Below are 22,750 nucleotides of genomic sequence, written 5' to 3' on the forward strand. Positions count from 1 at the left end.
CATTGTTGGAACAGAACCGTAATCCTGAGCATTTGAAACAAAAAGTCAAAACATGTTTCTAGGGAAAGAAATGCAGAGTTAGACTTAACTCACGTGGGCACAGCTGATGCACTATCTAGGGTGAGGTTACCTGTGTAGACACCAGAGGAGGCAAGCAGGAGAGAGAGGGTGAAGAGGAAATCATCTCCATCGACCTAGGTGCTCCATTATGGAAAATTAATCCTAAAGAAAGTAAGCCAAAAGGATTTTTTAAAACCTGCTAGTGAAGATATTCAGTGAATATTGTATACAGGAGTGAAAAAAAATAAGATCATATAATCATAAATAAAAGACCAAAAGTGTAGTCATAATCACTTGATGAAGTAAGTTATAACAATTGTGAAGATAATGCAAAAAAGATGAAAGATTTTTGTGGGTGATATTAAGTAGAATAAAATCAGGACATAAAATGTAAAGGAGATGGAGGGAAAGGACACAAGATAGAAGGTTCAATAATGTTACTCTCTTTTACCACAGGGATGTGCATAGGGACAGTCTTGTACCAAGGCAACACACCAATGAAAGAGATCAGGGCTAGATTAAGTAGAACCTAGAAGACACCCAGGTACCCTCACCACCTGTGGTATAGGGTGGAATGTATTCCTTGATCCAAAAATGATCAGCATTGGGTGTATGCTTGACTAAAGTTAAGAATATTATTACAGACTTGGATCCTCCATTGTAAAATAAACAACAGAGTTTTAAAGTTCTGTCTCCCATAGGATCAGCTCTGAAGGTGGCCTTGGTCCAGGATAAGGCAGAAGAAAAGAGAATTAAAGGGAGAATCTGAGCCAGAGAAAGTAAGTATGTGTGAAAGATTCAGTATATCTCAAGTAGGGAAGGAAGTGATAGACCACTGAGTTAAACAGCTGGTGAGTTATTTAAAAAAAAAAAAAAAAAAAAAAAAGCCATAATAGCTGGTCAACCAACGTGTCAAGAGATGATCAGCTGCAGATAGTTAAGAGCTAATCCTGGCCTCTGACCAAAAGGAGTTTACCTGCACTTGGTGTTTGATCTTCCAGGGGCTTTGGCTGGCCAAAGCTATGGAGGACTGACTTCCTTTGAGCCTTAAACACTCCCAGAGTTCTAAAAGTTATGTGGGTTTGGGCTGCTACATAAGGTGTAGAAGTTATTCCAAATAGAGGAAGGGATGAAGTCCACAGAAAAATTTAGTTTTCCTAGTGATATTTGCTATTACCGCAGAAAACCTATGAGGGTCAATTTACTGATTGAGATTATCCACCACCCTGTAGAGATGAAGAACCAAGGTTGGAAAGCCCCATAGCAACAGGCTAGTTCTCTTGGTTGCTGAGGATGAAGAGGGTAAAGAGGCCCACCTGAGGGTGGAACTTGCCAGAAGCACTCATTTGTTCAGCAAGCAGGTGCTGAGCCCCTGTTCTATACGAGGCCCACATGCTACCGGAGTGATTAAAAACTGAGACAATTGCTATAGAGGGTAATTGCTACAGTCTGAATATTTGTGCCCCACTCCCCAAAATTCATAGGTCGAAACTTTATTCCCAATGTGATAATATTAGGAAGTGGGACCTTCGGGATGATTAGGTTATAAAGGTGGAGCTACCCGGAGTGGGATTTATTGCCTTATACAAGAGGCTCCAGAGTGCTGCCTGTCTTCCATTGCGTGAGGTAAGGTGAACCCATTAATGAACCAGAGAGGGCCCTCATCAGACAGTCTGCCAGCATCTTGAACTTGGACTTCCCAGCCTCCAGAACTGTGTCTTGTTTTAAGCCACAAATGGACTAAGACACTGCCTTTGTAATCAAGTTCTCGTGGCTTCAGAAAGACAACTACTAATTTTTTTAGGGTGTTTTGGGGGAAAACTTCCTGGAAGAGATGCAGTCCAAGTTGAGCTTTGAAATAAAAAGAGGTATTTCCTCAAATTGTGTGTTGGAGAAAACAAAAGAGAGTTTTGTGTAGCTAGTGTCAATCTAAATTTTGTAAATGCCAGAGAATTCCTCTGAAGAACACTGATATTTATTTAGGAATAGCATTGCAATGGGAACATACATGCCATAGTAAACTATGGGTCACTCAAAGAGGTTGAGGCAAGGAAAGGGAGATATATATATATATTATATTATATTATAATATATAATATAAATATATTATATATATTTATATATAAATATATATATATTTAATTGTAGATGGACATAATACCATTTTTTTCTTTTTCTTTTTTTTTTTTTGGGTGATGCTGGGGATTGAACCCAGGGCCTTGTGCTTGCTAGGCAAGTGCTCTGCCAGTTGAGCTATCTCCCCAGCTCACAATACCTTTATTTTCTTTATTTATTTTTATGTGGTGCTGAGAATTGAACCCAGTGCCTCACACCTGCTAGGTAAGCGCTCTACCACTGAGCTACAACCCCAGTCCCAAGGGAAAGGCTTTAAAGACAAAAATGAGGAGGATTACAACAGATATTTTGAAATAATAATCCTCGGTCACTGTGATTAATAAAAGTAGCACCAGTCTGAGGGTGAACAGACAGCTGCTGGAAGATGTCCTTGTAGAAGAACTCTTTGTATGAGGCTTTGGTGGCCTCAGTGCAAGCTTGTGGTTCTGACACTCCTTTGTGATGGCTACTATCAGGCAATCTGCGCTAAGAACCCTTCCTTCATCGCTTCCTGACTTCATTTACATTGTGTTGTTAAGGTTGACACAAACAATTTCATGTTGATTCTTGTGGGGTTTTCCGGGAACCCCAGCCTCGGGCATGGTCAAGATGGCGCCTGACGCTGAGCCAGAGGCGGCCAGCTATACAGTAAACAACCAGCGAATTCCAATAATTGGCTAGTTAATGATGTGACTAGGGCATGCCCCCCCTCGTGCACCCGTCCTGTGCCTGCAGCTGTCCGCGTTTATCTTGTGTACTCTCCCCTGATTGACTGAAGTGTATATAAGCCTGGTGGGTGGGAGAGTAGGGAGAAGCTGAGGAAGGGACGGAAGAAGCAGAAGAACCGGCGGCGACGACGGCGGCCGCGGCAGCAGCGGGAGCGGAGCTGGAAGGAGGAAGTACGCGGGAGTGGAAGGAGCTGGGAAAAGGAAAGCTGAAAGTGCGAAGAAGTTAGGGGTAAGAGAAGCGTAGGAAAGAACCTGTGCACAATAAACTTCCAAAGCTTCAGACATTTGCCGTGTCTCTCTCTGCGGGCAGAGGGGACGCGACAGATTCTAACAGCTTACACATTTCTTTCACACTGGAATGTTCGAGGGGAGAGAGAAGTAGCAGGAGAGACATGGCCTGGCCAAGGTCATGAGGGCACTTCAGGTGCAGAACTAAGGAATTCAACTTTACTTGGACAGCAAGAAACATTGAATGGTTTTAATCCCAGCAGTGAGATGGTTTAGACTTTCATTTAGAAAAAGGACTGTACTGTTGGTTGGGGTGGGGGGATGTAGACTAGGTAGGGATGGAGAAAGTAAGCAGGGACTCTTGCAATCGTCAAGGCAGGAGATACTGAGCACCTGAATTATGACACAGCCGTTCAAGGAGAATCAAAGCCTGGATTTTCCATTTCTCTGCCTTTCCTTCCTTCCTTCCTTCCTCCCTCCCTCCCTCCCTCCCTCCCTCCCTTCCTTCCTTCCTTCCTTCCCTCGATGCAGATGTTGTGCGCCTTGTTCCCGAACTCTAGCAGTCACCCCAGAATCAGATGGCTGCCTGCCTGTTCTAGACTTGCTGCACATTGACTGGTCCTCATTCCAGAGATGGACACCAGCACATGGAGGGTTCAAACAAAAAGGCTTGGGAGTCCGTGAAGGGGAATTCAAATCCCAAGGTTGCCATGGTACATGCCCCATCCCTAGATGCGAATGTTGGAGCCCTAACTAACGCCCAGTGTGACTGTATTCTGAGAGAGAGCCTTTAAGGAGAAATTAAGGCTAACCAAGTCATAAGGGTAGGGTTCTAATCTAATAGAACTGATGCCATTAGAAGAGGAAGAGACACCAGACCTCTACCTCCCTCCCTCTCTTCAAAAGCACAGGAGCAAGGCCATGTGAGAACACAGAAGGCAGGCCCCTGAAAGCCAGGGAAAAGGGACAACCACCCTGACAGAACCTTGATCTTGGACTTCCAACCTCCAGAACAAAGAAATTAAATATTTGTCATTTAAGTCACCCAGTCTGCGGGACTTTGTTTTGGCAGCCTGAGCTGCTAAGCAGTGCCATACGCACTATTTATAGCTAAGTCATCTTCAACAAATCATCCATGCTGACTGAACCCCTGTTTCCTTATCCCCAAAATGAAAATGGTAAAATGACAACGATCCCTACGTCCCAGGACTCTGATGTGGATCAAATGAGCTGCACAGTTAGCAGATGAAGCTTATATGGAAGCTCTTTGGGGCTGAGGATATAGCTCAGTGGTAGAGTGTTTGCCTAGCATATGCAAGGTTCAATCTTCAGAACTTAAAAAAATGAAAGAGAAATGAAAATAAAAAATGAAATCTAGGGTCAGTGTGGTGGCACACCCCTGTATTCCTGGTGAAGCTGGAAGGCTGGAGGCTGAAGCAGGAAGATCACGAGTTCAAAGCCAGCCTCAGCAATGGTGAGGCGCTAAGCAACTCAGTGAGACCCTGTCTCTAAATAAAATACAAAATAGGACTGGGGATGTGGCTCAATGTTTGAGTGCCCCTCAGTTCAATCCCTGGTACCCCCCAAAAAGTAAAAATTTTAAAAAATCATGGAAGCTCTTCATAATTATATATATAAAATAAAATAATATTCTTTCCAACAAGTGCCCAAAACTGATAAAAATTTAAGTATTTTAAGTCATAATATTAGTTTAATTATAATACTTAACTATAGTATATTTCTTGGCTATCTTCTAAATGTATGTAACTAGCCAATAATCCAAAGCTAATTGATCACAGATGTCTACTGTCAGTTCGAATTCAATGATTATAACCAGTGCCAATAAAGCCATTTGTGGGAATTTCTACATTTTCATTTAAAAGAACATAGAGTTCCAAATATATGAAGAACCCAAAATACAGCTTTGATAAGAGATTTCTTTGAAATGTTTAACATCTGTGGCACATTCTGAACCAGGAGTCTCAATATTCGTTTTAATTTACTAACAGTTCTGTTAAATGAAACTCTTCTATTTATAAGGGTAGCGGAATGAAAATCATAAGAAAAATATGTTTGTAATTAATGTATTCACTGCACCACATACGGAATCCTAAGGCAAAGATGTTGCAATATAAGAAATAAAAGCTGAACTATCGAAAGCTGCACCCCACCCCACCCACCCCCAGTGGGTCCATGACCTACTGAGAAAAAGACCCCTGTGGCAGCCGTGTGCGTGTTGCCCGTGGATGGACTCTCCCAGGGACTGCAGGTGAGACAGGTGTCATTTGTGACTATTATCTTGATGCTGGTCTCAGTTCCCTTCAGCTGTGTGACCTCTGAGCCTCAGGTCATCCCTATATTACAATCGAATAGAAGTGCCCTCCAAAGAACATCCTTCAAGGATCTTCAAGAGAGAGGTTGATTCTCTTTTGAGACTGATTTTGGAGTCAGCTAGACGCATGTTTGATTCCTGTGTCTTTGGTCCGCTAGCTGTATGACGGTAGGCACGTTGCTTAAGCTTTTCAAGTCTTAGTTTCACTTCTGTAAAATGGAAATAGCAATAGTCCTTGGGGGATTGGATTAGATAATGCATGCAGTGGCCCTTAGAAACAATGCCCAAGAGAAGGTAAGCCCTCAATAAATGTCAGCTCTTGATCATGATTAATCTAGCCACATGAAATTGGGGAAAATTGAGAAGTCCTGGGTTAGCCAGCTTTCTGTTACTGTAACAAATACCTGAAATAAATCAACTTATAGGGAGGAAAGGTTTATTTTGGTTCACAGTTTCAGAGGTTTCAGTCCCTGACCAGTTGGTACCATAGCTTTGGTCCAGTGGCAAGGCAGCTCATCATGTTGGGGGTCATGTGGTGAATGAAGCTGTTCACCAAGAGACCAGACCAGTGTCCCACAATCCCCTTCAAGGGTACACCCCCAGTGACCTAAGACATCCCACTGGGCCCTGCCTCTGAAAGTTTCTATCACCTTCTAAGAGCGCTGAGGACATTCTAGATACCAAACACAGCAATTTCTCAAATATGATTCTATGCCTTTGTTCACGTTTCCTCTGCCTGGAATGTTTTGATGACCCTTATCTCTCTGGAGAATCCACTCTTTAAACCCCAATTAAAATGTCATCTCCTCTAAGAAGGAGATTCCAGAAAATATCAGTGAAGTCCTCTGCTTCCCTCACTAATTCTGTTAGAGACTTGGCTATACTGTATAGTTAGTTCTCCCTCCTTCTCCCTCTTGCCCCTGTTGGGTGGTAAGTTCCTTGAGGGCGTGAGCCTGCCTGTTCCCTCACACAAACCCAAACCAAGAAATGACGTGCTGCTGCAGGACCGTTGGCTCTATTTCTAGAGCGGCACCTCCCTTGGGAAGTCCCTGCCGTGCACTGCCCATTTGGAGTCTCTCTCAAAGTCTCACAAAGCCAAGTCACGGGTTTTCTATCACCCAGAAGACCTCAGTCCAGCCAGGAAGTTCCTCTGCTTCAGGTCTGGAAGCTGTGCTTACGACCCTGGGGATGGTGCACGCTCCCTTGTGTTAAGCAGGTCGTAAAAGCGTTAACTTCTCAAACACCTGTTCAGTACCTACTCTGCACCAACGTGGTGCCTTTTCCGGGTCCAGTGCAGAGCACCAAGACTCAGAGAGCTTGTGTCACCCTGCAAGGTGACTCGGAGCCAGGGAGACATCCCTCTGTCTCCTAGTTCTCTGCTATTCCCTTACATCACAGTTGTCTCTTTCTGATACTGGAGCAGACTTGAGGGTCCAGGAATGACAGTCTACCTGTCTTTGGAAGACCTGTGAGGGGAAGGTGGAGATGTTTTTCGCTATAGAATTGGTGTTTAGGGGAGGGAAGAAGTAGGAAGTTCCCTCCACACACCTGAGGGGCTGCCATCCTTCCCACAGGTGTGGGGCTTGAAGCTATCGCTGTTCACACGTGTTCTCATCCATCCTTCCCTGTTCCCGTTCTCCTCTTTCTGACTCCAGGTAAAAATCAAAGGAAACATGCCTTTGAGCAAACATCAACAGCCACCTACAATAAAGCTGAACCCCATTCCTAGTGCAGGTCTTAGGAACCTGCTTCAAGGGGCTCGTGATGAACAATGGACTCATACATGTCCACAGGTGTCCTGAGAGCGAAGGGAACCACTCAACAGAGTCAGCTTTTGGAGGCAGACACACATGGCTCAGCTTCAGCCTCAGTGTGGCTAATGGACATGGCAACACCTGGAGGTAGAGGACATGCCCTGTAAAAAGCCAGCTGAGCCTGGGCCGAGGGATTGTCACTCCTGGCAATCGAGGCCCACAGTCAGGCCTCTGTCAGTAATCCTGAAAAGGCACTGGTGAAATACAGACCAGAGGGGACTTGTGACAAGGCAGGTTCTCAGCTGTCCCACCTCAGGGTCCTCTTCAGTTGGCCTCGTGCAGCCAGGTGCTCTGGGAACTTGCACTTTCTCTATGGACTCCAGGTGGGCTGCTGAGGTCCAGAAGGGAGAACAGGCAGACCTGAGCCCAAATCCTGACTGGCACTGGCTAGCTGTGTGATCTTGGGCGAGTTCTTTTCTTCCCTGGGTCAGTTTTCTCATCTCTAAAATGAGGGAATTCATGATACCAACTACTTGCTGTTTTTATGAGGATGGCATGAAATTTCATATGTAAAATTGCAGAGCATTGAGCATGGCAATGACAGGTGCCATTAAATCACATTAAAACCAACGCGAAGACACTGCGGACGCCACTCCTGCCTCAGCCCATGTGCTGAGGAAGGCCTCGGTCTCCTTCAGCAAGGGTGACTCTGCACACCAGCACTGGGTGTCACTGCTTCAGGTACATTCTCCAGGGGCATTTACATATGCAGTCGACTTTGCCGACACCACAATTCAGGAGGGCTCTGCTTCCCAAGGCCTCCACTGTTGCCCTGAAGAGTCAACAGACTCCACTGAGGCAGAGAGTGCTGTGAGCGTGCAGCTGAGACTTCACCAACGAGAGCAGCAGAAGCGGCAGGTGGCCTTGGCAGGCAGCAGCGCCACCGCCACATACCTCTGCTGAGGAGCCAGGAGTGCTGGGTCTGACCTCACCCTGCAGCCCCACTGCCTTCCAGGATAAGACCCTCGGGACTCACTCACTGTTGACAGAAAACCTAGCAGGTGCTTCTGAATAGGCTCCTGGCTCACAAGACACTAACCAGCCATATGTCCTGGGGTCAGTGGATGTTACATTTTCTTTAGAATTATGATACAAACATACATAACATAAATTTTACCATCTTAACTGGTTGTAAGTGTACAGTTCTGTGGCATTAAGTACCTTCACATTATTGGGCAACCATCACCCATCTCCAGAACATTTCCTTCTTTCCATACTGAAATTCTGTTCCCATTAAACAATAACTCCCCATTTCCCCCAACCCCCAGCAAACACCATTCTACTTTCTTTCTCAATAAATTTGGCTACTCTAGGAATTTTTTGTGAATGGAATCATGCACTACATGTCCTTTTGTGACTGTCTTGTTTCACTTAGACTAATGTCCCAAGGTTCATCTCATTGTAGTATGTATCAGAATTTCATTCCTTTTTAAGACCAAATAGTAGTCCATGGTAGGTACAGAAATACCACATCCTGTTGACCCATTGATGATTCTTGGGTTGCTTCCACCTTTTGGCTATCGAGAATAGTGCTGCAATGAACATGGGGGTACAGGTATCTCTTGGCGATCCTGTTTTCAATTCTTTGAGGAATAGATCTAGAAGGGGCAATACTGGATTGAATGGGAATTCCACTATTTGGTTTTCTGAAATTACCTTCCCCCTTAATTTAGAAGTATACCCTTGTGCACTGCTGTTCTCTGTGCTCATGCCCACCCAGGGGTTCCTGGGCACTACCTGTCAATATGTGGAGACTCATCCCTGCTGCTTTGGTCCGTCACCTTCCATCTCAAGAATTTCTAAACCTCCATTTATTTCCTGCTCCTACTCTGGGAACACACCACCTACCTCATACAGCTGAGCCCCCAACTCCAAACTTTCTACAGAAGCCATCACTCAGGCACTTCAGACTGTTGAAGAGACAGATTGGGGGAGATGATGCTTGAATGATCTTTTTCTTTTCTCTTTTCTTTTCTTAAGCAGTGCTGGGGATCTAACCCAGGGCCTCGCACATGCTAAGCAAGCACTACCACTGGGCTACACTCTCAATTCAGCCTCACTTAAATGAATTACACAAAACAAGGGTCCAATAAGTGTACCTCTAAAAAAGAAGCCCTCCTGTTTTTCTCAATGAGGAATAATTCACAATAACTTTTGAATTCCTCAAAAAATAGGAAAAACTGAATTTAAAGTTCTATTAATGTACATTTTTGTAATATAAATAATTATTTTTTCTTCGTTGTGATGATCCCTTAACTTGTTTTTGATTTAAAAATTACTCATTCTTTTACCTATACTAGTATCCCAAGAACCAGAATCTACCTCTGTTCTAGCAGTGATTAAACATCAACGTGAGTTCATTGTCTAGTGAACTCAGACTCCATCCCACCAAGACAGAGTGGGGCAAAGCAAGGAGAGAAACACGCTCTGAAGAAGAAACTTCTCACTGTGAAAAACAAAGCATATTTCTTAACAAACGTCATCAAATAATGACCCAAGGCAAGGAGCACTGTGCAAGGTTTGTGTTTGGGGACTTTGCAACAAATGCTGACATTGCTTTTAATGCCAGTTGTAAGAATCAAAGCCCAGCAGTATTTCCTCCTGGAACAATTATCTACTTTCTTTGGATTTTTAGGAGACAATTAAGCAAGAGAAGCAGAAGATGCTGTCCCCAGGACCCTTTGAGGGCAAGTGAGATGAACAGACTTTGCAAGATGAAAAAAAATGCTATCCCCTCTAGAGTTCATGTCAAAGAAATTGTCTAGTAAATAAGACTTTCTATTGGAGTACAGGAAGAAAATGCCAGATATTATTTAGTGTGTTTAAAATTAGAAATAAATTTGGGTTTAGTAATACTTAATGCATAGCTTGACAATAGAAACTATCAATGATTTGTACATTAATATTCAGGTACTATGGGTGGGCACACGTGCCAGAACAATTTGTGATGGCCATCCACACAGTCCCTGTCTTAGATATGACCTTAGAAAATATTGCTGCCATTTCTGTAACCTGCTCTTGCTTGAAACTGATTCATAAAAGACTGAGTGTCAGGCTAAGGGATTTGTCCTTTATGCAGTGGACAGTGAAAGCCCTCAGAAGGTTTTAAGTAGAGGAGAGAAAGTAACAAGTCCAGAAGCAAAGTGAGGCAGGGGTTGACAGCATAGAAATTGACATGTGGGGGCTGGGGATATAGCTCAGCTGGTAGAGTGCTTGCCTTGCAAGGCCTTGGGTTCAATCCCCAGCACTGCAGAAAAAAAAAAAAAAAAAGAAAAAGAAAAAGAAAGAAAGAAAGAAAATAAATTGACATGTGGCATTTGGAGCCAACTGAATCATTTATGACCTGTAATATTTATCACTTTTTTGACCTTGGATAAATTACTTAGTCTTTTTAGGCCTCTGTGTTCTCATCTGTAAAACAGGATAACAAGAACAACCATCTCCTGATGTTATAAAGTTTAAATGGGGTGACACATTCAGAGCACTTCCCACAGAGCTTGGCACAGGGCAAGCCGTCAACTAGTGTTTGCTATGATTCTATTTTAGGGTATCACTCTCTTGGACCTGTGTGTCAGTATAAGATTCAGACCTTGAGCCGCCACATTCTGGAACCAGCTCTTCAAATATAGGTGGAGGCTACCTAAAAAAACAGTCTTTGAAGATGCATAAATTATTTGGCTCTAAAAGCTCTTCCCCCATTATTCAGTTCTGGGCATAATGGTTTCAAGGACCTCTGCTAACAAGCCAAGGCAGGCATGTTTGGAGGGCGTGACCACTCCAGTGTGTCAAGCTGTCTTTATTCTAATATGGTAAACTCTAAACCTAGTTCCTCTTCAAAAGCCTTTTGTTTTTTAACTTCAAAATATTACTTTCTGGTTTAACAGCACAACATCGGGGCTGTACCTGCCCCCCTATTGCTAATCAACATTGAATTTTTAAATCGAAATGAAAAAAATGACAGGTGGTGTTATTTTGTTCTTAACCACTGACTTCTAGCTGGCTTTAAAATTGCACTTCTCTCTCCCTCAGAAAATCCAAAACCATTCTCTGTTTAAGAAGGAAGTATTTGCAGGTGCTGAATCTGTTTTTATAGCGCTAAGGGGTCCTCTGCCAAAGTACATTCAAGAGCGCCATCTCCTGGCCAAAGTTTAAAATAAAAAGAAAATGAACAAATAAGCAGGTGCCTAAATGGTCTTTTGCCTTTAATCAGCTGCTTAACTACTTAACCATGAAAATGAGCTTCCTAGGGCTAATGAGAGTTGCCCAATTTGCAGAAACAGGGTGTTTATTTTTGTAGCACAATTTTCCAGCTGCCTGCATCCTGCATCCTTTACAGTATGTAGCATCTGCTTATACTGCATTGTTGGTGTATATGGTTTTGCTTAAAGGTCCCTTTTGGATGCTGAGGGGCAGAACCATGTGCTAGGTCTCCCAAGTTGAAAATCAGGTTCAAGGATCCAGACACATTTGTGAGCTCAACCCATTAGGACCCAGAAAACAGGTACATGTTCTTTATGTTTAAAATTAGATAAGAAAATTATAAGAAGGCAGGTTGAGCTTTGATGATGCTGCATAAAAGCAAAGAAGCAAACGAGAACTGAAGTAAAATAATCCAGGGTCAGCACATCCATAGCTATCTATTATTCTGCTCTTTAAAAAAAATGCAGGTGCTTCTGCAATAGTAAGATATATGTGTTCCTAGGGGGAGGAAAGAAACACACTTTCTGTTAAATTGCAAACTAAAAATAATTAAGACTTATGGGGGATATAGGATGGAGAGACCATCCAAAACATGCAACTTTGCAACCAGAGCACTAACAAAGGCAATAATGACCTTAATTTAAAAAAATGCCAGCACAGTTTTAAAAGAAGCCTTGGTTTCTAATAAACAAATTAATTAAAATTCTGCTGGAAAGTAAAGCATTGTGCCTTAAAAAGACAAAGAGAGAGAGAGAAATAAGGTAATTTGAAGGGACACAACATAAGATAAACTATAGTCTTCCTAGTTGTAAAGATTAGAAAATTGCACAGGATTAGGGAGACAACAATGAGCTGTCCTCACAGGGAGATGATGGCTCCCCTAAGGTCAAAGGTTGAGAAAAGGCTGGTGAGAACAGTGGATAGCTTGCTGTACCCAGCTGTGTGCACGTACTCTGCCTTCAAAATATTGGCAGGCTGGGAGCGTCACAGATGAACCAGGACCACTTCCACATTTTACTGACATCGTTCCACCATTTATCAACCACATTTGAGGTAATTTATGTTAAAATCACACACAAACATGCAAGTGTTACAGCAAAACAGACTGAGTGTGGGATGCTTCTCTAGCACACATCTTGACACTAACCCCTGCAGTCAGAATGGATGCTGTCAGCCCTTCTTCCTCTGGCCCGTCTCCCGACTGCATCAATGTGGGATTCACAGATGTCCACACCTCCTGGCCAATGAGGCCCCATCATGATTCTGGGCTCCGTGGTTTCTATATATCTGTAGAGCTGTGCTATAGTCGTCGATGATAAATTTGATGGTTATTTTCATTACAAGTGAGAGAATCCTAACTAAAGTCTGTCTGAAGAAATGATACTGATTTGCTAACCTAATAAAACGTCCAGATGTGCATGCAGCTTAGCTAGAGTCAGGGGCACGAATTTGGTCCCTGTGTGTGTCTCTCTTACTTTCTCCCTCCCCCATTCTCTGCTTCCCTGGGTGCTCCTGCCATCCTTTTCCAGGCCCTCTCTCATTGATGGCACCTCTACTCCCCAGATTCAAAACCCTCAGAGTTAGCAATCCTGGAGGGAAAATGACTTCTCTTCTTCATTGATTTTTACTAAAAGGAAAGCAAAAACAGGTATTTTTTCCTTAACCTGGCTTATGTACATGTTCCCAGACCTTGAACCATCTACTGCGGTCTCCCTCTAAAGGGAGGGTGGTCCAGGACACCTATCACTCATCGTTGTTCAAGCCAGAACTTGCAAGATTAGAGTTTCCCTTAAGCTAGAGCCACTCTGGGCTCACCTTCTCACGTAGTGACCACAGTCTGAGCTGAGTGAACCATCCTTTCCTGTTCCCAGAGCCCCCACTGCTCCCTCTACTCCAGTCCTCCTCAGTTCCCTGCTTCTGCTACCTATTTGGCTCTGGGGCCGTTCAGTTTGCACTCTGCCCTCTGGCTACTCAGCCTCTCCAACAGCAGTGGGAGGTCAGGGAAACTGGGTCAGTGCCTCCTGTCTTGCTCCCCAGTCCATTTTTTGGTGTTTCATATACATCAGAAAAGAAGTCTGTGGCCAAGGACCAGGGCGTAGCTGCCTTAGCTTTCAAGTTTTGGAGTTAATTAAAAAGGTAATTTATTGAGATGCTTATACAGCTTACTTCCCCAGCTGTAGGCAATTGAAAAGGTAAAAATTCCCTCCCCCACCACTGAAAGAACAGCTAAGCATTTGTGTCCTTGAGATCTAAATGACCTTTGCCTTATGGGAGAAATAACAGGCTTTTGTTTTTTTTTCAAAGGCCTAGTCACATAGAACCTATAGAGCTCGATTGATCCAGAGCAAAAAGTGTTCCAAGAGTTGACAATGAGAGAAAACACCCAACCCGGAAAAGAATATCACTCTTTCAGACTTGGACAATAGAAGGGAGATGCTGGATTCAACAGTGGTCACAATATTTCCTCACATTTAGTTCCCTATGGGGACAGGACTCAGAATCTGTTAGAATTTCTCCTATTTTTAAGTGACAGAATACACCATGAAACAGGCTAAAGGGAGGGAAAAAAAAAAAGAGCAAAGAGTGTTAGGTAATTTATTGGTTTATGTAACTAAAGAGTCCAAGAGCAACTAACTTCAGGTATGGTTTGATCCAGTGGTCTGAATGATACCATGAAAACTAATTCTATCCATCTCTCAACATTGTATTATCCTTTCCTGGCTTCATCATCAGGATCCATGTATCCATGGAATGGCCCGAGCAGCTGTCTCAGACACACACACACACACATACACACACACACACACAATGAAAACAATCAAAAAGCACCTTATTTGCTCCTCAGTAGAATGTCTTGCAGTAGACCATATTGTCAAATTATTGAGTCTATCATTTAAGCCATGAGATACAATATTTTAACTGGCCAGTTACTTGCTTCTTCCTGAAACTGAGGGAATTGGAATACTATAAATGTTTAAAAGAAGGTAGGGGTAATAGATGCTGAGCAGCAGAAAACTACTGGAGATGCCAAACAGATGACTAAGGACACTGGGCACCAGGCACCAAGGCTTAGGAATCTCAGTGAACACTTCTGCGTTCAAGCTTGTTATAACATGTCTGAAGTCCACTGCTTCTAAACAAATCCCTCTGGACACGGACTAGGAGTGCCAAGAACCGCACTCACATGCAAAGAGCCTTCTTCTAGACATACCCATGAGCCCCCAGGACTCTTGCACAATCACTAGTCAGGAAAGTTTTGCACATGAGCTTGTGTGCACACATGCACACACAGAGGCACACACAATAATAGACTGCTTTCTCACTAATCCTGGCAGATGAAAGGCTAAGCCAAATCTCTCTGGGAATGTAATGTTTTCAACATCCACATAATCAGAATAGATTCATTTTTGTCCCAGGAATTGCTTTGGCTACTGTCTCCCGCTGCCATCTCTGCATGGCTGCCGCTGCGTTCCATTGTACCCTGCTCCGCTCTCCTCTTCCTCCCCTCCTCTGCTCTAGGCCAGCTCTCGCCCCCTGCCAGCACTGAAGTCATGTGCTCCTTGGGTCCTGGCACACAAATGGATCCTGCCCTACACCCAGGAAGGAGAAACCTCCCTTCAGAAGGCTTCTTCAGTCATGTTGGACAGAACAGCCCTGGGACAACCCTCCGCAACCGGAGATATTTAAATGATAATAGTAATAGAGATAAGCTAGCCCTTCCTGGTGGGTACTGCTGGCTTCCTCTTGAGTATTTTTTGTCTGACCCTTTTTAACCTCTGTCCTCTTTTATTGAACATAAAAATCCCATATTGTTTTCTTCTCAAGAAATTGGAAATTTTTATACTCTTAACTAAAACTTAAAGCAATGACAGTTTTAGATCACCCTTCCCACAGTGACTGATAGAGCCCTGTAGGCAGGGCACATGCCCCTACCTCAAGGAAAATTCCCCTTTGCATCTCCTCCCCAGGAGCAAGAGAGAACTTCATCTTGTAGCACATGGGGGTTTATGGGGTTTATCACCTTTTAAGGTCCTTTCTGTCCTTCAGTAAAATTCAAAAGACCCATGTTAACGTTTGACAAGTCTGGTGACAAAGCTTCTTTGCTTGGCCAAACTTCAGGCAGACTTCTGAGCCTTCTCCTCGGCCCTTCGGAACACTTCCTGTGAAATCCAGCTTTAACAATGAGTCCTGCTGTGTCAGTGTATCCAGAGTCCCTCGTTCTCAATATCTGATCAGGTCCCTCCTCCTCCACCTCCCCCAGGTGAAGTTTGATCACCCTGAATTCCTGACAGCAATTTTCTATCCACTGATCAGCACCCTGTTTCTTGGATGTGAAACACCCACTTGTCGGATCTGTGTTGGAGTTGAGCCCAGGTTTCCCCCACACTGCAGCAACTGAGTGAAGTCTACCTTACCACAGATTTGTGCTTCTGCCAGTACCACTGAATATTTTTTTTTTTTTTAAAGGTGGACATTACCCGGGTACGGTGGTGCAAGCCTGTAATCCCAGCAGCTAGGGAGGCTGAGGCAGGAGAATCATGAGTTCAAAGGTAGCCTTGGCAAAAGCAAGGTGCTAAGCAACTCAGTGAGACCCTGTCTCTAAATAGAATACAAAATAGGTCTGGGGATGTGGTTCAGTGGTAAAGTGACCCTGAGTTCAATCCCCAGTAACCCCCTCCAAAAAAAAGGTGGTTATTAACCAAACTGAAGCCTCAACCTCCTGCATATTAATAATATGCAAATTTGTACATAATTTTGCATGTATGTTTTAAATATATGTTCTTAAAACTTTGTGTGTACACTTACATACATTTATAAATATATATTTACACAATTTGTTCATCCATTCATTCACAGATATGTGTCAAGACCCACCATGTGTCTGACACCGTGGTTGAGTCACTAACAGCAAAAAACAGACCCAGCCCTGTCTTCACAGAGACGACAAATCTCACAAATGTGACAAGAGAGCTGTTTCACCCCTGTCCCACCTCAGTGGCAATTACTAAGTGCTCCTTGGACAGGGCGAGCACTCTCTTTCTTGCCCCAGCCCCCATCAGGCACAACACAACCCCACCCTGTACACACACACCCCACACCCTGCACTCCAGAGAGACTGAGCTGCTGGGTCACAGAAAGGGGGTGTGTCCACAAGCGTTGCTGGGTTTTCCATCTGTCGCTGCTTTTGTTTTCTCCCCAGGGCACAACTTGGCCTCTTTTTAACTAATGTCTTGAAGAGGAAGGAAAAAAAAAAAAAAAAGTAAAAAAGAAAAGAAAGAAAAAAGAAAAACACTCACTCTGCAAGTTTGTCCTGGAATATTCAGTCTTGTGCTTAGAACAGCAACATTTTCTTCTTTGCTTACAGTTGAATGTGTGCAGTTTTGTTCTGCTTCCACAGTGGGGGATTTCTACTGAGCAGTCCAGGCCCAGCAGGGAAGAGGCCCTCACAGTTCAGCAAAGGAAGTCAGAGAGTCCTGGGTGGAGTGGGTTCACTGAATATTCACCCTCATGAATATTCTGAAATGTGATCAACAAACTCAAGGGACGCCAGCGTGGTGTATGAGACCCAATAACAGGGGTTTTGTTTTATGAGAAATTATGTAGAAAGATCTCAGCCTGGCAGCATGGAGACCAGTGAGAGGTCACTGATGGTGACCAGGAGAGAGATGACCCTGGAGAGGACTAGGGTGGGGGCAGTGGTGAAGTGGCAGGCTGGATGGACCTGAGCGACATTTTGGAAGTAGTAGGAGACGACTCCCTGAGGGGCGAGGCAACGGGTTGTCTGGAGGATGGTTCACAGATTCCAGGGTGAGCAGGTGATGCTGGCGCAGTTCACAGAGATAAGGAACACATGGGGAGGAGCACATTTGGGAAGAAGAGGGGAACTGAAGAGCTGTAACTTGAATACAATTTCTGTATTTGATATTTATCTTAAAAGGGTTAGAAGTAGCTTTGCAACAGCAGTGTGTGCTCTTAGGAGAAAGGGCAAAGGCAGGCAGGGGTTTGAATCCTGGCTTTACCGTCCCCTCCACACACACACACACACCCCACCCAGAAATGTCTGACCTTAGACAATGATAGTGACCAGATAGTATAAGAACTGCTTGATTAATTTTCAGGGTTAAATGGAACATTGTAAGTGAACAAGATTTCTTGGTGGGGTCCACAGATGGCTACTTAGGTAGTGAAATTAACTAACACTCTCCCTAAATATTCATTTGCTGGAGTGAATAACCCTGAGAGTATGTGAGGTGTGGATGGGTACTAAGTCCCCTAGTGGGGCAAAAGGGAAGGAAGGGCCAAGGTGGGGAGAAGAACATGCTGAAAGATCTCTGGCCCATTTGGAAGTTCCAGTTGTGACTCATCCCCCCACCAAGGGTGGGGATAGGGTAGAATATGCTGAAAGTGGGAAAGGGAGGATGGGTTGTAGGTCGAGAGGTGGGAGAAAGCTGGTGAACAGTGTCAGAAGCTGAGGACACCCTGTCAGTGAAGGCCTATGTGCTACTTCACAAGCCAGGTTACTCCACGTGACTCAGAGCTAAAGAGAGAATGGACTCTCTCCTAAGCCCCCCATCCCCCTGCCCAGAGCACAGACAACTAACCAAATAGAGCAACACAATAAAGCAAGTGCACATTAGCAGGGACAGGGTGGTTTGTAGGAGGAGTGGAAAAGCTTGAATGGATTCATCTGAGCACAGGTGGGCAGGAGTACGTGGGGACAACTTTGAGAGCTCCTGGAACTCCTTTCAAGCAGATGGGAATCATAGCTCTCAAGATTCGAGTCAGCGTTCATTCAATCACATTTTGTACTCAGGCTGGCAAAGCCAGGGGGATTTGAGGTTATATGGCTGAGGTCAAAAATGACTATCAAATAGTAGGTGTAACTTATATGGTACCCCATTCTCCCTTTTCCCCTTTTAAAACAGAAGGCCCTTCTGATGCAGATTCTACTGTGTTTCAATAAGAACCCTTGTAATTTCATCTTATTGGCGTCAACTGGCAAGTAGATCCTCTCCTCCATATCAACTATGCATAAAGCAACGTGTTCTCCGTTGCCTAGCAACATAAGAACAAAGCTGATATGTAAGGCTAAGTGAATAAAGAGATGATAGTCATTTGTTCATTCATTCATTCATTCAACAAATATATAGTCTAATATGGCCCAGGCATTGTGTTGACTCCAAAACAAATTGCATATTCATTTCAAAATAAACAAAGTACCACTGCACACACAGAAGATGTATTTTTTTTCCCTTTATACTAATCTTTTTAATCTCTTGTATAAGCCTTTACTATTGGGAGAACTAGTGTTAACCACTGACATTAAAATACACACATACTTGTATAGTTCAGTGGTTAGTTCCCCAGCACTGCAACCCATGGGGACACACACACACACACACACACACACACACACAGAGCAACTGCTGGCTAAAGCAAGCATCACACAGCACACATTCCTGCTTCCATATGCTATATTCTTAAAATCAGAGCTGGACCAGCCTGACCCTCAAGTGAGCAATCACATGATCTGGGTCTAGATATATACTAAAAAAAAAAAAAAAAAAAAAAAAAATGCAAAATGTCTTTGCCCCAAGAAAACTTATAATGTACCTGGAAAAATGAGAGACATCTGAAACAACTACCTTTCCCCATAAGGGACAGATGCCTCCCAGACACACTCCCTAGACTACCTTCCCAGCCTGCTGTGGGAGGATAGGGACATATGAAAAGTTTGGGGTCACTTTTGACCATGCAAGACCCTCCAGAACAATCTCCCTTGAGCATAGAGGTCAGCACCAATTGAGTTGTAGCAGCCCCCATCATTTTGTGTACCTGTGTGTGCAACATGAGCAGACCCCTGCCAACCCCGGATGGACGCACAGCAAGAATGATAGATAAAACTGCCTTTGTTTGAAGCCATTGAGTGTTGGAACTGATTTGCTACCACAGCATAATCTGGGCTATTCTGACTGAAACTCTAAAGGAATGAGATGAGCAAAGCCCCAGGGCACTTTAGAGAATAGAGGATCTTGAAGAATGGAGACCAGCAAATATTGAGATCGGTGGTGTGTGTTTTTTAAAAAACACATATATTACAAGAACTACAGGCTGGCAAGTTAGATTTTTACTCTCTGCAAGAATACAGAAGGAATTAGTGGGAAAAAAGAAAAAGAATGGTTTGTGAGCCCTTAGAGAAGCAAGCGGTGATCATGTGCCCTCCAGTGACAGTCATGGCTAACTCCTCTCAAATCATTTTGCAGATATGTTTCATGTCAGGATCTCAGCAGGGAACAGATGGTGTAATCAAATTAAGATACCTTTCAAGAAGAGTTTTATAAAGAGACTATACCCAAGATGAGCAGGATGTAGGAAAGTCACGGGAACAGACCATAACCCTGGGCAACTAGCAATGGGATTTACCACCAGTGAGCCTGCATGGGGAGGGTCAGCCTGACCCTAAAACCAGGAAATCTGGAGACACAGGGACTATATGTAAAGCCACACCATCTTCACCTCCTGTCTGAACTGAAGTGACCCTGTAGCAAGGGAACTGGGAGAATAAATGGCCCAACTCACCATTCTCTGTCCTCCCAATCTCTGGTGCCCATTGGCTAAACCCTCCTGGAAATCTAGTGGAGGACTAAGGAGCCCTTGCTACAGTCCATCCTGACAACCTCTGGGGGCACAGAGAAGGGTGGAGAGGGCGGGAGCAGAATGGGGCACTACTGGAAGGCAGCGACGGAGGACTCAAGAGCAATGAAAGATTTCAAATGTTTTTGGCCACAAGCGAGGTGTTTGACAAAGGCTGCTAGAAAGTCCTTGAGGAAAAGGCAAAGAACACATGGTGGATAAATTCATCTCTCTTTAAACAAAGTACAGGTCATTGGTGGGATCTACATATAGAAGAGTGATTTAAAGAAAGTGAAGTACTGACTTAAAGGTGAGATTCATAGTCATTGGTTTTATTATGGTACAATAACTAACAGATAAGTGAAGAAGCAATATTGGTCACACCCCATTCTGTGCCCCCACCTTGCTCTTGTCTTCGGTATGCACAATGGTATAGTTTTAGCTCCTCAGCAGGCTCCTTCATTTCACTCCTAGCAAAAGCGCTGTCATTTTCTCCAAGAACTCATCCCAATCTTTCTGTGTTGAATGTGGTCATTTGCCATGTTGTGTCTTCCACTAGTCCCCTCCTCCAAGGTGGGTGCCTGAACCACTCAGGCCAATTAGAGTCCTAGGAATATTCCTGCTTGAAACTAACCAGAAAGGTGTTACCTCACCTTCAGGATACCATACCAGAAAGATGCAAGTCTGGAGCAATGGACAACCATGGTCCCAGCTCAGCAGACAAGGCCATTGACAGGAAGAGAGTTTGTGATCATCACATGAAGAAGCAGGAAGAAAAAATCTAAAATATGAAGAAAAACAATTCTAATAATATTGTCTGAGTTTCTGGATCAATCTGTTCCTGAAGTCAATCACTTCTAAGTTTCTTGGTTATATGAGTCACTCCATTACATTTTTGCTATTGCTAGTTTGAACTGGATTTCTTCTGTTTACAGTGGAGGTGCCTGATGAATTTACCTGTGTTATAGATCTTTAAACATTAACCTCATCATGTTTTCAACATTTGTTATCATAATTTTTAATCCAAATAATAAAGACTAATAGAACAGCAACTACTGTCGTTGGGTGCTCAGAAATGTTTATGGAATGAACAAATGAAAGTTTTGTGTCAGTCAGTGTAGGGCCTACACACGGCCACATGGTATGCCTCTGCAGGAATTTCAGTTCTTGTTTCTCCAAGTCCTTGGTACAACATCTGCCACTACTGGAGAAGTCACAGAAGGAAAGGAAGGGGAAGTCAGTTTCTTCCCTTCCTTGCTCCTGCCTTCTCCTCATTCAAGCTGCCATTTTGGGCCTTCTCCCAAGTCACATGAAGGGAGGAACAGGAAATTTGAGGAAAAGGGGAAGGTCTTCCATAGAAAAGATCATAATCCAGCTTGTGTTCTTGGGATAACAAGTGCCAAATTACTGGCTCTTCCCTTCCTGGACTATTTTTGTGGTTTCTCAGAGACCTCTTCCCTGGGTCTCTTCCACTGCACCAGTCTCTGCTGTGAGTGAGGTAAGCTGTAACTGACTGCTCACAACTGCCCTGTAGGCCTTGGTTTTGTAGTCTATTCATTCCTTGCAGCTTCTTTTAACCGCAAAAGTGCTCTGGGTTGGATTCTTCAAAGTTACTAATGTCCCATGAAGAACATGTCCTATTATGGTTTGGATGAGAAGTTTCCCCCAATAAGCTCAGCTTGGACAATGAAGGAATGTTCAGAGATTAAGTGATTAGATTGTGAGAGCTGTAACTTAATCGGTGGATCAAGCCATTTGATGGATTAATAATTTGAATGGACCAACTGGGTGGTAATTGTAGGTGGGCAGGGTGTGATTGGATAAAATTAGGTCACTGAGGGCATGCCTTTGGGGATTATATCTTGGCTCCTCCTCTTCTAGCTCTGCACTGCCAGGCAGTTACTGCTTTCCTCCATAGAACCTTTCCAACATGATGTACCTCCTTAGGCCCAGAACAATGGAGTTGACAAAAGACAGAACCTCTGAACCTATGAACTCAAAATAAACTTTTCCTCCTCTAGTTATTCTGGTCAGGTGTTTTGGTCACAGCAATGAAAAGCTGACTGACACATGGCCCTTGCCCTAGCCTCAGCACAATCTGCCTTAGTCTCTTTGCTCTGAGGTCAGAGTCACCCATATCTTCTGCTGATATGAGTCAGACATCAGCTTTTGTACTGTACAAACCCCTGAAACCTCCCGTCTCCTTCCTTGGCTCAAATTGGATAAAGAGTTCTACTCCAGGCATAGGGAAGGAAATCACACTCTTTTCAAAGAAATTTCTACTCCCCAACTCTGTTCCTCCAGCCCCTACATCCTCTTACAAATATTCTGAATGGTGGAATAAGGCTCCTAAGCTGGTAAAGACTTCCAGGTAGTAAGGGCTTCGTAGATGACCACTTTCCTTTATTTTGAATTGCGCCATTTAACATGGCAGCCACAGACACGCTCAGCTATTGAGCACTTGAAGTGTGGCTGGTCCAAACTGGAATATTAGAAGTGTAACAGATTCACCAGTTTTCAAGGGCATGGTATGAATAAAAGAATGTTAAACATCTCATTAATATCATTTTTAATGATTAGGTGTTGCAATATTTTTGATATATTGGGTAAATGCATTATCTCATTAATTTGATCTCATC

This window comes from Sciurus carolinensis, chromosome 11 (genome assembly GCF_902686445.1).
Source record: "Sciurus carolinensis chromosome 11, mSciCar1.2, whole genome shotgun sequence".
In the NCBI taxonomy this organism is placed as follows: Eukaryota; Metazoa; Chordata; class Mammalia; order Rodentia; family Sciuridae; genus Sciurus; species Sciurus carolinensis.